The sequence below is a fragment of the Mirounga leonina genome, unplaced genomic scaffold (assembly GCF_011800145.1).
Source record: "Mirounga leonina isolate KUSES-001 unplaced genomic scaffold, KU_Mleo_1.0 Mir_176, whole genome shotgun sequence".
Lineage (NCBI taxonomy): Eukaryota > Metazoa > Chordata > Mammalia > Carnivora > Phocidae > Mirounga > Mirounga leonina.
In genome coordinates this window covers 1,960,760-1,970,127 of record NW_023270454.1, presented here as the reverse complement: position 1 = coordinate 1,970,127, position 9,368 = coordinate 1,960,760, and the positions used below count along the sequence as shown (strand labels likewise).

Sequence of the window (9,368 nt, the reverse complement as noted above, 5' to 3'; positions counted from 1 at the left end):
GGGAGGATGGGTTAGCCTGGTGGTGGGTATTGAGGAGGGCACATTCTGCATGGAGCACTGGGTGTTATGCACAAACAATGAATCATGGAACACTTCATCTAAAACTAATGATGTAATGTATGGGGATTAACATAAGAATAAAAAATTAAAAAAAAAAAAAAAGAACCACTAAAAAAAAAAAAAAAAAAAAACCCCACCCAAACTACATTTAAAAAGACACAGAGCCCTCAAAAGTGGCCGAAAAAGTCCCTTCAAAAGGTGAAATGATGAAATTTTAATTTTTAATTGCTTAAAACACAAAATTAAGACCAATAAGCCTTTTGAAGAATTGGAGAAAGAACTCTGACAGTGGTTAAGATTTGACAAAATATAAAATGATATTCAAGAGCAACTGATTTTTGGAATTTATTTTCAGTGAATTTGCCATTCATCAAATTGACTTTCGGTGTTGGTCCGCTTCCAAAAATACAGCTGACCCTGGAGAGTGCTGGGGTGGCTGCGTGTTGTGTGGGGCTGGAGGGGAGGGGTAGTGCTGGAGAAGGTTGAGGATATAAGGGAGCCTGGGACTGCCGCTGGTTTGAGGGGCAGCACCCAGAGCAGCAGGGACGAAGGTTGTGGTCCCACTGGATCCCTGGGCCTTGAGTGAGGACAGAGGACTGGCAGGCGAGGCATGCTGGGATTGGCAAGGTCATCTCTTGGGGAAGTTGAGGTACCACTTCATGCAGATGGTATGGGGCTCCCGGCCACCACTCTCAGTGGCGAGGAAAATCCTGGAGTTCCTGCTCTCTTAGGCTTCTGGATGAGCAGAGAGCACTCTGGAGCCTTCCTCTTGATCACCAGTGAGGAGACTGGGCACCCTTCTATCTTTTGGGGTGTTGTGTGTGAGGCTGGAGCAAGGGGTACACGGGATGGGCCTCTTCCTGCAGGGTTATGTGACAATGGAGAGATGGAGGGAGGGAAGATCTTTCCAGGTGGGGGACATACTCGTAAACAAGCATTTATGGTGCATGTGCCACGTTCTGGAAACCGGGAGAGACATTTTTATCTACATTATCCTGTCTAATCTTCAGCACTGTCCTGTGTGCAGGCAGGCTGGGTGTTTATCCTCATTTTGCAGATAAGGAAAAGAAATGAGACTCAAAGAGTTTGCATAACCTGCTTGCTCTGCTAGTTGGTGGCCCAGCTAGGTCCTCTGCCTCCCCACAGGGCCAGAGTGCCTGCTCATAATCACCAAGTCCAGCCCTGAGCAGGGACGGGCAGGGACACTTGTGGAGCCTGCAGAGCGAGGCTTAGGCCAAGGGTAAGTTTCCATCTGTTATTTGATTATAATCTCATTCAGACTGGAATGTAAGCTCCAGGAGGGCAGGAGCCTTTGTTGCTTTTGTTCATTTCTCTAGCTGTGCTCCACATGTAGTGGGTGCTCAGTGTGCAGATGTTGGGACAGTGAGTGAATCTTGAGGGGCAGCTGGGCATGGGTGTCCCCATGAGGGCAAGGGGTGTGGAGGTGATGGTGTGGGTGGCTACAACCCAATGGGGAAGGTGGGCTCCCTCTAGCTCCCCACCTGTCCTGCCTTCCATCCAGCCCCATTTAGAGTTTGTTTTGTCTATATCTCATTGTCACTTGCCTCTCTGTTCACCCATATGTCCCCAATCATTTGGACTCAGTTGACTGTCCTTCTCTTTGAAGCTCTTGGCTTGGCTTCCAGGACACCTGACTTTCCCCAACCTCCTGGTCTACTCCTTCCCATTTCCCTAAATGATGGTGTCCGAAGCTCTGTCCTGAGCCCTTTCCTCTTCTTTATCGTCGCCCCCAACCTAGGCAACCTCATTTAGTCCTATGGCACTAAATAGCCTCCGTGTCGGTCATGCTCTTTTATGCCTCTAGCTCAGACCTACCTCCTGCACTCCAGACTCATTTTGTCCTTCTGCCTTTTCAACATCTCCACTTGGACATCTAGTAGGCATCTCAAACTTCAGTGAAAACAGAATGATGTGTTTAGTTCTGTCCTCCTTCTCCCCTCCAGGTCTTTCCTGTTTCACAAAGTGATTCCACCATCCACCTGCTGGTCAGGCCCAAAACCTGGATTTCTCTTTCTCCTTATTCAGTGTCCAACCCATCCTGTTGGTTTTATCTCTAAGTTATGTGCAGAATGGGCTCAATTTTTGACATCTTTGTAGTCACTACTATACCCAGGCTACCATCTGTGGCTTCTCTTTCTTTTGCTTCATTAAGGAAACTTCAGCCACTTTACCCTTCCTTCGGCCTGTGAAATGCCAAGCTCATGCCTGTCTCAGGACCTTTGCACTTGCTTGGGATTCTCTTACCTTGGATTGTTTGGGATGTTACCATGCCAAGCTCATGCCTGTCTCAGGACCTTTCCCTTTTGCTTGGGATTCTCTTACCTTGGATTTTTTGCACGTTTCACTCCTCCTGCCCACCATGCTTTTCAACTTGGATGTTACCTCCTAGGACAGGCCTTCCCATCCCCCATTCATTCTCTTCTGAATTCCCTTAGTTTATTTTCTTCATAGCACTTATCAGCACTTTAAATTACCTTATTTATTTGTTCATATGTTTATCATCAGTCTTTCACTAGACTGAAAGCCTCTGGAGAGAATGGACTCTGTCTTTCCAGTTCACAGCTGGATTTCTAGGGCAAGTGGTCAATACATGAAAATATTTGTTGACTCACAGCTGTGTGACTGACTGCCAGCCGACAGGGACTTGGGGTCTGTCCATGGAGGATGCAGGTGCGGTTGTGAGCCCTCATATATATGAGCGTGTTTCTGTGCGTGTACATGCTGTGTTTGCATGGGGCCAGGGTGGACTCCTTTCAGCCTGTTTCTAAATGAGGTGGAATGGGAGCTTCCTCTCTCCCTGCAGCCCTCAATGTTTTACACTTGTGTGTGTGTGTGCGTGTGTGTGTGTGTGTAGGGGGGTGAGGGTAGGCAGGAGAATCACAAAATGTAGAAGACCATACAGTTCAAAACCTGTCCTTCTTCAGGTGAGGAACTGAGACCCAGAGAAGGCCAGGCTTTGTCTGGGGATTGACATACTGGGAGAGGCAGAGACAGAATCAGCCCTCTGACTCCCATTCTAGTGGCAGAGCTGCAGAGTATGGCCCAGGGAACCAGGGTGGGCTTGGGCTGGACGTTGCAGCCGGAAATGAGATTAGGGGCAAGCGACTAGGCTGGCAGTTTCCTGGAAGACCAGGAGGGGAGCAGAAACACCCAGCGCCCCATTGGCTTGCAAGTATCACAGAATGGTGTCTTATTTCTGTTCACATAGGGAGAGGCCTGTTGGTGGTTGGAAAGTCTGCCTTGATGGGCCTCCTGGTTGGGTTGGGGGCATGCTCTGATGACCACAGAGGGCCTTCAATTGCCTTCTGCTGAGGGTGGGTTTGGTAAATGATGTGCTGGATCGGGTGTGTGCATGTTTGAGGAGGGGCGCTGGCAGCCCAGCCCCCGCTCCAAGTCAGTGGTCCTGCAAGTTTGGAAGGCTGCCTCAGAATCATGGGGGAACTTGCAAAATCCAGATTCTTAGGCACCAGCCATAGAGCTCTTGACAGGGAGGCGTGGCGCCTGTGCATCTGCATGTAACAGGCACTTCAGGTGACTCACAAACGCACCGAAGTTGAAGGACCTCAACCGTAAATCAGTGACTTCCCTCCGACTGCATGTGCCCTGCTGCTGCAATGGGAGATGGGCGTGGGAATAAATATTTTCATTTTAATAGCAGTGCATTTTTACACGTGTTAGAAAAATTCAGAACTAACAGAGATGTTATCATTTAGGATAAATCCGGGTAGGTATTAAAAAATTTAAAGGGGCTCCTGGGTGGTTCAGTCGGTTAAGCGTCTGACTCTTGGTTTCTGCTCGGGTCGTGATCTCAGGGTTGTGAGATCGAGCCTGGTGTGGGGCTCCATGCTCAGTGTGGAGTCTGCCTGCGAGTCTCTCCTTCTTCCTCTGCTCCTCCCCTTGTACATGTGCTCACTTGCTGTCTCTCCAATAAATAAATAAATCCTTAAAAAAATTTAAAAAGTGAGTCAATTGAAGAAATTTATGCATCTCCCTTGTGTATTAGGAGATTTATTTAAAGGAGAAATTACATATTCGTACGTGTGGTACTGGTAACATGGCCGAAATGATAAAGGTGGACCTAGGTGACTGCGGTGTGGCAAAGCCCGCTCCATACAAGTGTCCCACACTTACTTCAAGGAGAACAGTTGGAAGATCTAGGGACAGTTGGTCACTGGCTCAGGGCAGCACCCCAGGAGGGAAGAGGGGAAGTGGGCGAGGCTTGGCTGGGGTGAGGGAGCCCCTCTACAGCTGTTCGCCTGGCCTGCCTCAGGGCGGGACAGGGAGGGAGGGCAGGAAGAAGCCAGAGTGTGTCCCCCGGGGCTGGAGCCGGAGGCTGAGTTCCCTGAGGTTTTGGAAAGTACCAGGCCTGGTTCAATGCCCCTCGCTCTCCCTGGGGCAGCTGTTTGCCTTTACTCCTTGGCCCATCAGGGCTCCTCTGGGCAGGCCTGGGAGACCCGTGTAGGGAGGAGCAGAGTGAGTGTAGAGAGCAGGCTGGTCTAGGCCTGAATCCTTCACCTGGTCCTGTGTGGTCTCTGCCAGGGGTGTGGAGGGGGCGCGAGGGGAGGGTAGCTGGGGCCTCCCTCCCTGCCCTTTGGACAGTTTAGTCAAGGGGCTGAGGCCCACACTGGGTGAGGCTCCCGTTTGCAATCCAGCCCTCCCTCCTTCCTCCCCCAGTGGGGGCTCTAGAAGAGAAAACAAAAAGCCTTCCAGAGCCAGGGGAGAGGCGGCTCAGTGGTGGGAGAGAGTGCGTGTGGGAGGGCCTGTGTGCTCGGCCTGCCTGCCCTGGGAACGTGCCTCCTTGCTTGGAGAGAAAGCCGCGCCCAGCCAGCCTCTGGGGCCATTCCCCACCGGGTCGGGCAGCCGCTCCGGGAGGGTCCGAAGGGGCCGTTCCCCACCAGGGCAGGCACTTGCTCAGGGAGGGTAGGAAGGGGCCTCTTCCCTGTAACTAGGCAATTGCTGTTGCCACATTGACTGTTTTTTCTAGGACATTTACCAAGTTTTGGCCCAGGGGTTTACATTTCCCGCCCCCTAGCACAAGCTTTCACTATTCAAGCTCCAAATGGAAGGTACTGAGGCTGTAATTACACCGGCATTAGCTCAGGAACATGCTGAGAGGAGCGGGAGCAGAGCACCTGGGGAACCTAAAAGCAGCCGTGGGCCTAAATTAGCTGCTGCTAGGCATGCGGAGTCGCCCCGCTCCTCTCCGGGGGCCCTCGCAGTCCTCGCTCCCCTCACCTCCACCCCAGGCTGCTTCACTCGCTCTTCCCTTCTGCCCGCCAGCGTCCTGACAGGTGCATGGAACGTGGAAGAACAGCCTGGCTGGCGGGGGAGAGAAGCCTTTGTAGAGGGAGTGCCCCCAGAACAGCCTGTGTGCAGACGGGTGTCCTTGGATCCTGGCCCCGGGCAGGATGGTGTGGCCTCAGCTCAGGGCGACTGCTTGGGAGGCCGCACCCCACTGTGGACAAGCCCCTGTTCTGCTCTCCGGGGCTCCTCTTTCAGTCTCCATCTCCAGGCATCCTGAATTGCTGTCAGCGCCTCCCAGCTTTTGCCCCAGCTCTTTGTTGGCTCAGCCTGGGACCCGCTTTGTACTCTTTTTGCTTCCTCTGACTCATCCTGTAGGTTCAGCAGAGATGCCACTGCTTCTGTGACCTCTGGTCTGGGTACGATGCTTTCCTCTCTGCTCCCACAGCACCCTGACTTCCCTGACGCAGAGTTCAGCCCCTTTGTTTCCAGCTGGGTCTCTGAGGAAGTGCTTGGCACATAGTGGGCCTTCAATAAAGATCTGTTTATCCAATGAGTAGGAAAACCAACCTTGATTCCCTTTCTGCCTTAATCCCCCTTTTTATAAGAAGAAGAGAAGAAACTTTTCTCTTGCTGCCTTTGTAGGGCTGTTGTTGGCAGGGAGTCGGGGTGAGGCCCAGTCTTCGTCCATCGTCCCCCGACTTTCACATCTGAGCCCTTCCGGGCCACACTGATACTTGATTACACATGGTCTTGTATTGACCACTATTGCTGGCTCTGTGTCATTTTGGCTTCTTTAAAAATATTAACCAACAACTTTTGAGTACTTGTTAGGAATTAAATATTATTCTAAGTATATTTATTCTTTCACTTGTTAAATTTGTCTTCAACACCTACCATGCACCAGACATTGGGAAATATGGGTACAGCAGTGAGTACAACCAATAAAGCCTCTGCTTTTATGGCGTTTATATTTGACACAAACAAATGACTAAGGAAGGATATACTATGGTAGATGGTGATGAGTTGTGGGATAAAGGGATCAGAGTAGGGATAATGAGAGTAGCTTCTTATGTATAGGGTGGTTGGGAAGGATTCACAGACAAGGTAGCATTTGAATAGAGACCTGAAAGAAGTGAGGAAAGAGCTTTCCAGGAAGAGGAAGCAGCAAGTGCAAAGGCCCTGAGGTCAGGGCACAGTCCAGGAAGAGCAAGGAGGCCCCTGTGACTGGAATGGAGGAAGTGACTAGGAAGAGTAGGAGGTGAGGTCATACAGGGCAGTGCTGCCTAATAGAAATATGAGTCACCTATATAATTCTAAGTTTTCTAGTAGCCACATTAAAAAAATAAAAAGAAGCAAGTAAAAGTAATTTTAACAATATATTTGTTTAATATATTCCCAGATTATTATTTTAATATGTAGTCAAACTAAAAAATTATTAATGAAATGCTTTACATGATTTTTATTTTTTCTTAGCACATCTTCAAAATCTGGTGTATATTTTCAAAATCTGGTGTGGACATCCCATTTTGGGCTAGCCACATTTCAGGTGCAATGGCCACGTGTGGCTAGTGGCTACTGTACTGGACAGCACAGATAGAGAGACCATATCCCGAGTGAGATGGGAAGCCACAGGAAGTGTTGGGGCCCAGGAGCATTATCTCTCTGCCTTGGGTTCTAGAAGGTTCACTCCAGCTGCGATGAGAGGATTGTTTTGAGGCAGGGGTTGGGGTGGGCTCCAGGACAGAGCAGGGCAACTGGGAAGCGAGGCTCTTGCCAGCATGCAGTGATGATGGCTTGGACCATGGTGGGAGCAGTGGTGGTGGTGAGAAGTGGTTGGATTCTGCATGTGTTTTGGAGGTGGAACTGCCTGGTTTGTCTGACGTGGTATGTGAATGCGAGAGGAGTCGTGGAAGTGCCAAGATTTTTGGACTGAGCTACCGGGAGTGTGAGTTGTTTTCAGAGGGATCAGGAGGACTGGGGCTGGGGAACAGCCTTGCGGGGAACACGTGGGTTTGGTTAAATTTGAGATGTGGGTGTCAGCCTTCCAGGTAAAGTGGGCAGGCAGGCAGTTGGACATACGAATCTGGGGTCCAGGGGGAGGTCTGGGTGGGGACAAGCCATGAGGGCCCCGGGGAGTAGGTGCACAGAGAGAAGAGGGGGCTGAGCCCTGGAGGAGAAGGCGGAAGGCTGCTTAGGCGAGAACAGAAGACCAGCAGAGAAGGGAAGGGAGCGAGGAGAGGGGGCCAGAGGGGGCCACCGGCTGTGTCCAGTGTCCTGATGGGCTGAGGACAAGGAAGCCCCAGGATCCCTGACCACTGACAAGAGCGGGAGGCAAATGCCAGGCTGCAGTGGGTCCAGGTGAGACCAGGAGGGGAGAAAGAGACTGTTGGAATGGACAACTCCTTTGAGGGGTTTGCTTTCAAGGAAGCAGAAAAATAGGGTGGTAGCTTAACGGTGGGTGTATGGTCATTAGGAGGCTTTTTTTTCTTAAAGATGGGTGGTGTAACACCTGACGGGGATGATTTCGTAGACAGGGCAAAGTTATCATGCAGGAGAGAGAAAAAAATGAGCGATCTCTTTCATGCTCACAACAAGGCTATGTGGGAGGTACTATTATGCAGATGGGGAAACTGAGGCAAAGGAAGATTCAGTCACTTGTCCAAAGCCACAAAGCAGGGCCATTTAATGCCGATGGCTCAGTTCTAGAACACCCAGTCTTAACCGCTACGCTATTCTGTTTCTTGGTTTCCTAGCTAGATTTGTGAGCTCTTTGAGAATTGGGACGAGCTCTTACACATCTGTATCTGACACAGCACCCAGCAGAGAGGGCTGTGCAGAGGTGGGGTTTGATAGATCTTTAATGACCCAGAGACCTGGAGACCAGGAACAGTGCTGGAAATGCTCAGGCACCTGTGGTGGCCACGGGAGCGGGGCATGGTGTCAGCCTCCCTCACCCCGCATCCTTCCCAACACCTTCCAGGACCTTGCATGACGTGGGTGGTGCTCACTAAATATTGGCAAGCATTTACTGGGTGGATGAAGAACGAATGAAGAGGCTGCGGCTCATCGGTCCTAAAAGCTAAACTGATGGTGTACACAGTGCTGGCACGACTGGGTCCCTGCTCTGGTTTACTACCAGTGTGCTGGGTGACCTGGGGCAAACCTTGCCCACTTAGTGCCTCAGTTTCCTTATCTGCGAAATCAAGAGGTGGGGTTAGGTGATCTCCCATCTGGCTCTCACCAGAATGTCTCAGGTGGGCATGTGCAGACTCGATTCCTGCCTCCCTCCTCTGTCTGTTGTCAGGATGGACAAGAGGCACTCTGTAGGTGGGGGTCGGCTGGCAGCGGAGGGTCAGGTGGTTGTTAGAAGAGCTGAGACCTGCGGGATGGGGTAGCCACCACAAAAGGAACCCGACAATTTCTGAGAATTCTGTTTTGTGTCCAAGACATTCCGCTCCGTGGGCAGCGATGCAAAACTCAAAGGCATGGCGCTAACGCCAAGTCCCACATCCAGCACACCTAGCCTTTGGCTGGCTGTGCGCTCAGCCCTGTTAGAGTCCGAGGCTGACCTTCAGCCTCTACCTCACACTCCCGGGCTCCCACCTGCACTGTCCTTTTTCGTGGTTCTCCCGACTAACTAACCGCTGCAGCACCCCCGCCTTGGGGCATTTTGAAACGTGTAAGGACAGCTTCAGTGCTCCTATGGTGGGGGTGAGGGTGGTGGCAGTGGTGCTGTTTGTACTCTGGCTGAAGATCCTGTGATGAGGACTGTCCCTCCCTAAATGCCAGCAGGACCCCGACCAGAAGCCCGCGCAAGTGTGCTGTTGCTGGGTGCTCAGGGGCTGGGGGCCCGTCCTGCCTCAGCTGCCGCTCAGTCCTATCAACCGGAGCCAGTCATTTTATTTCCTGTTGGTGAACAGGACTGCGAACACCTAGTTGCTTGCCATTTTGGTTGTGGTAAGATTTAAATAAGACTCAGTTAACAGTCCTCATCATCAGAGCTCCCCACAGAGTGGGGAGTGTGCTCTGTACCAGGCGCTGTC

At 51.3% G+C, this 9,368-nt stretch overlaps 1 protein-coding gene across 1 annotated transcript in view; it reads left to right on the top strand.

The window, feature by feature from the left end:
- GFRA2 (GDNF family receptor alpha 2) overlaps window positions 1-9,368 on the top strand; it is an 85,070-nt gene that overhangs the window by 22,136 nt on the left and 53,566 nt on the right. The gene's annotated exons all lie outside the window — the stretch shown is intronic.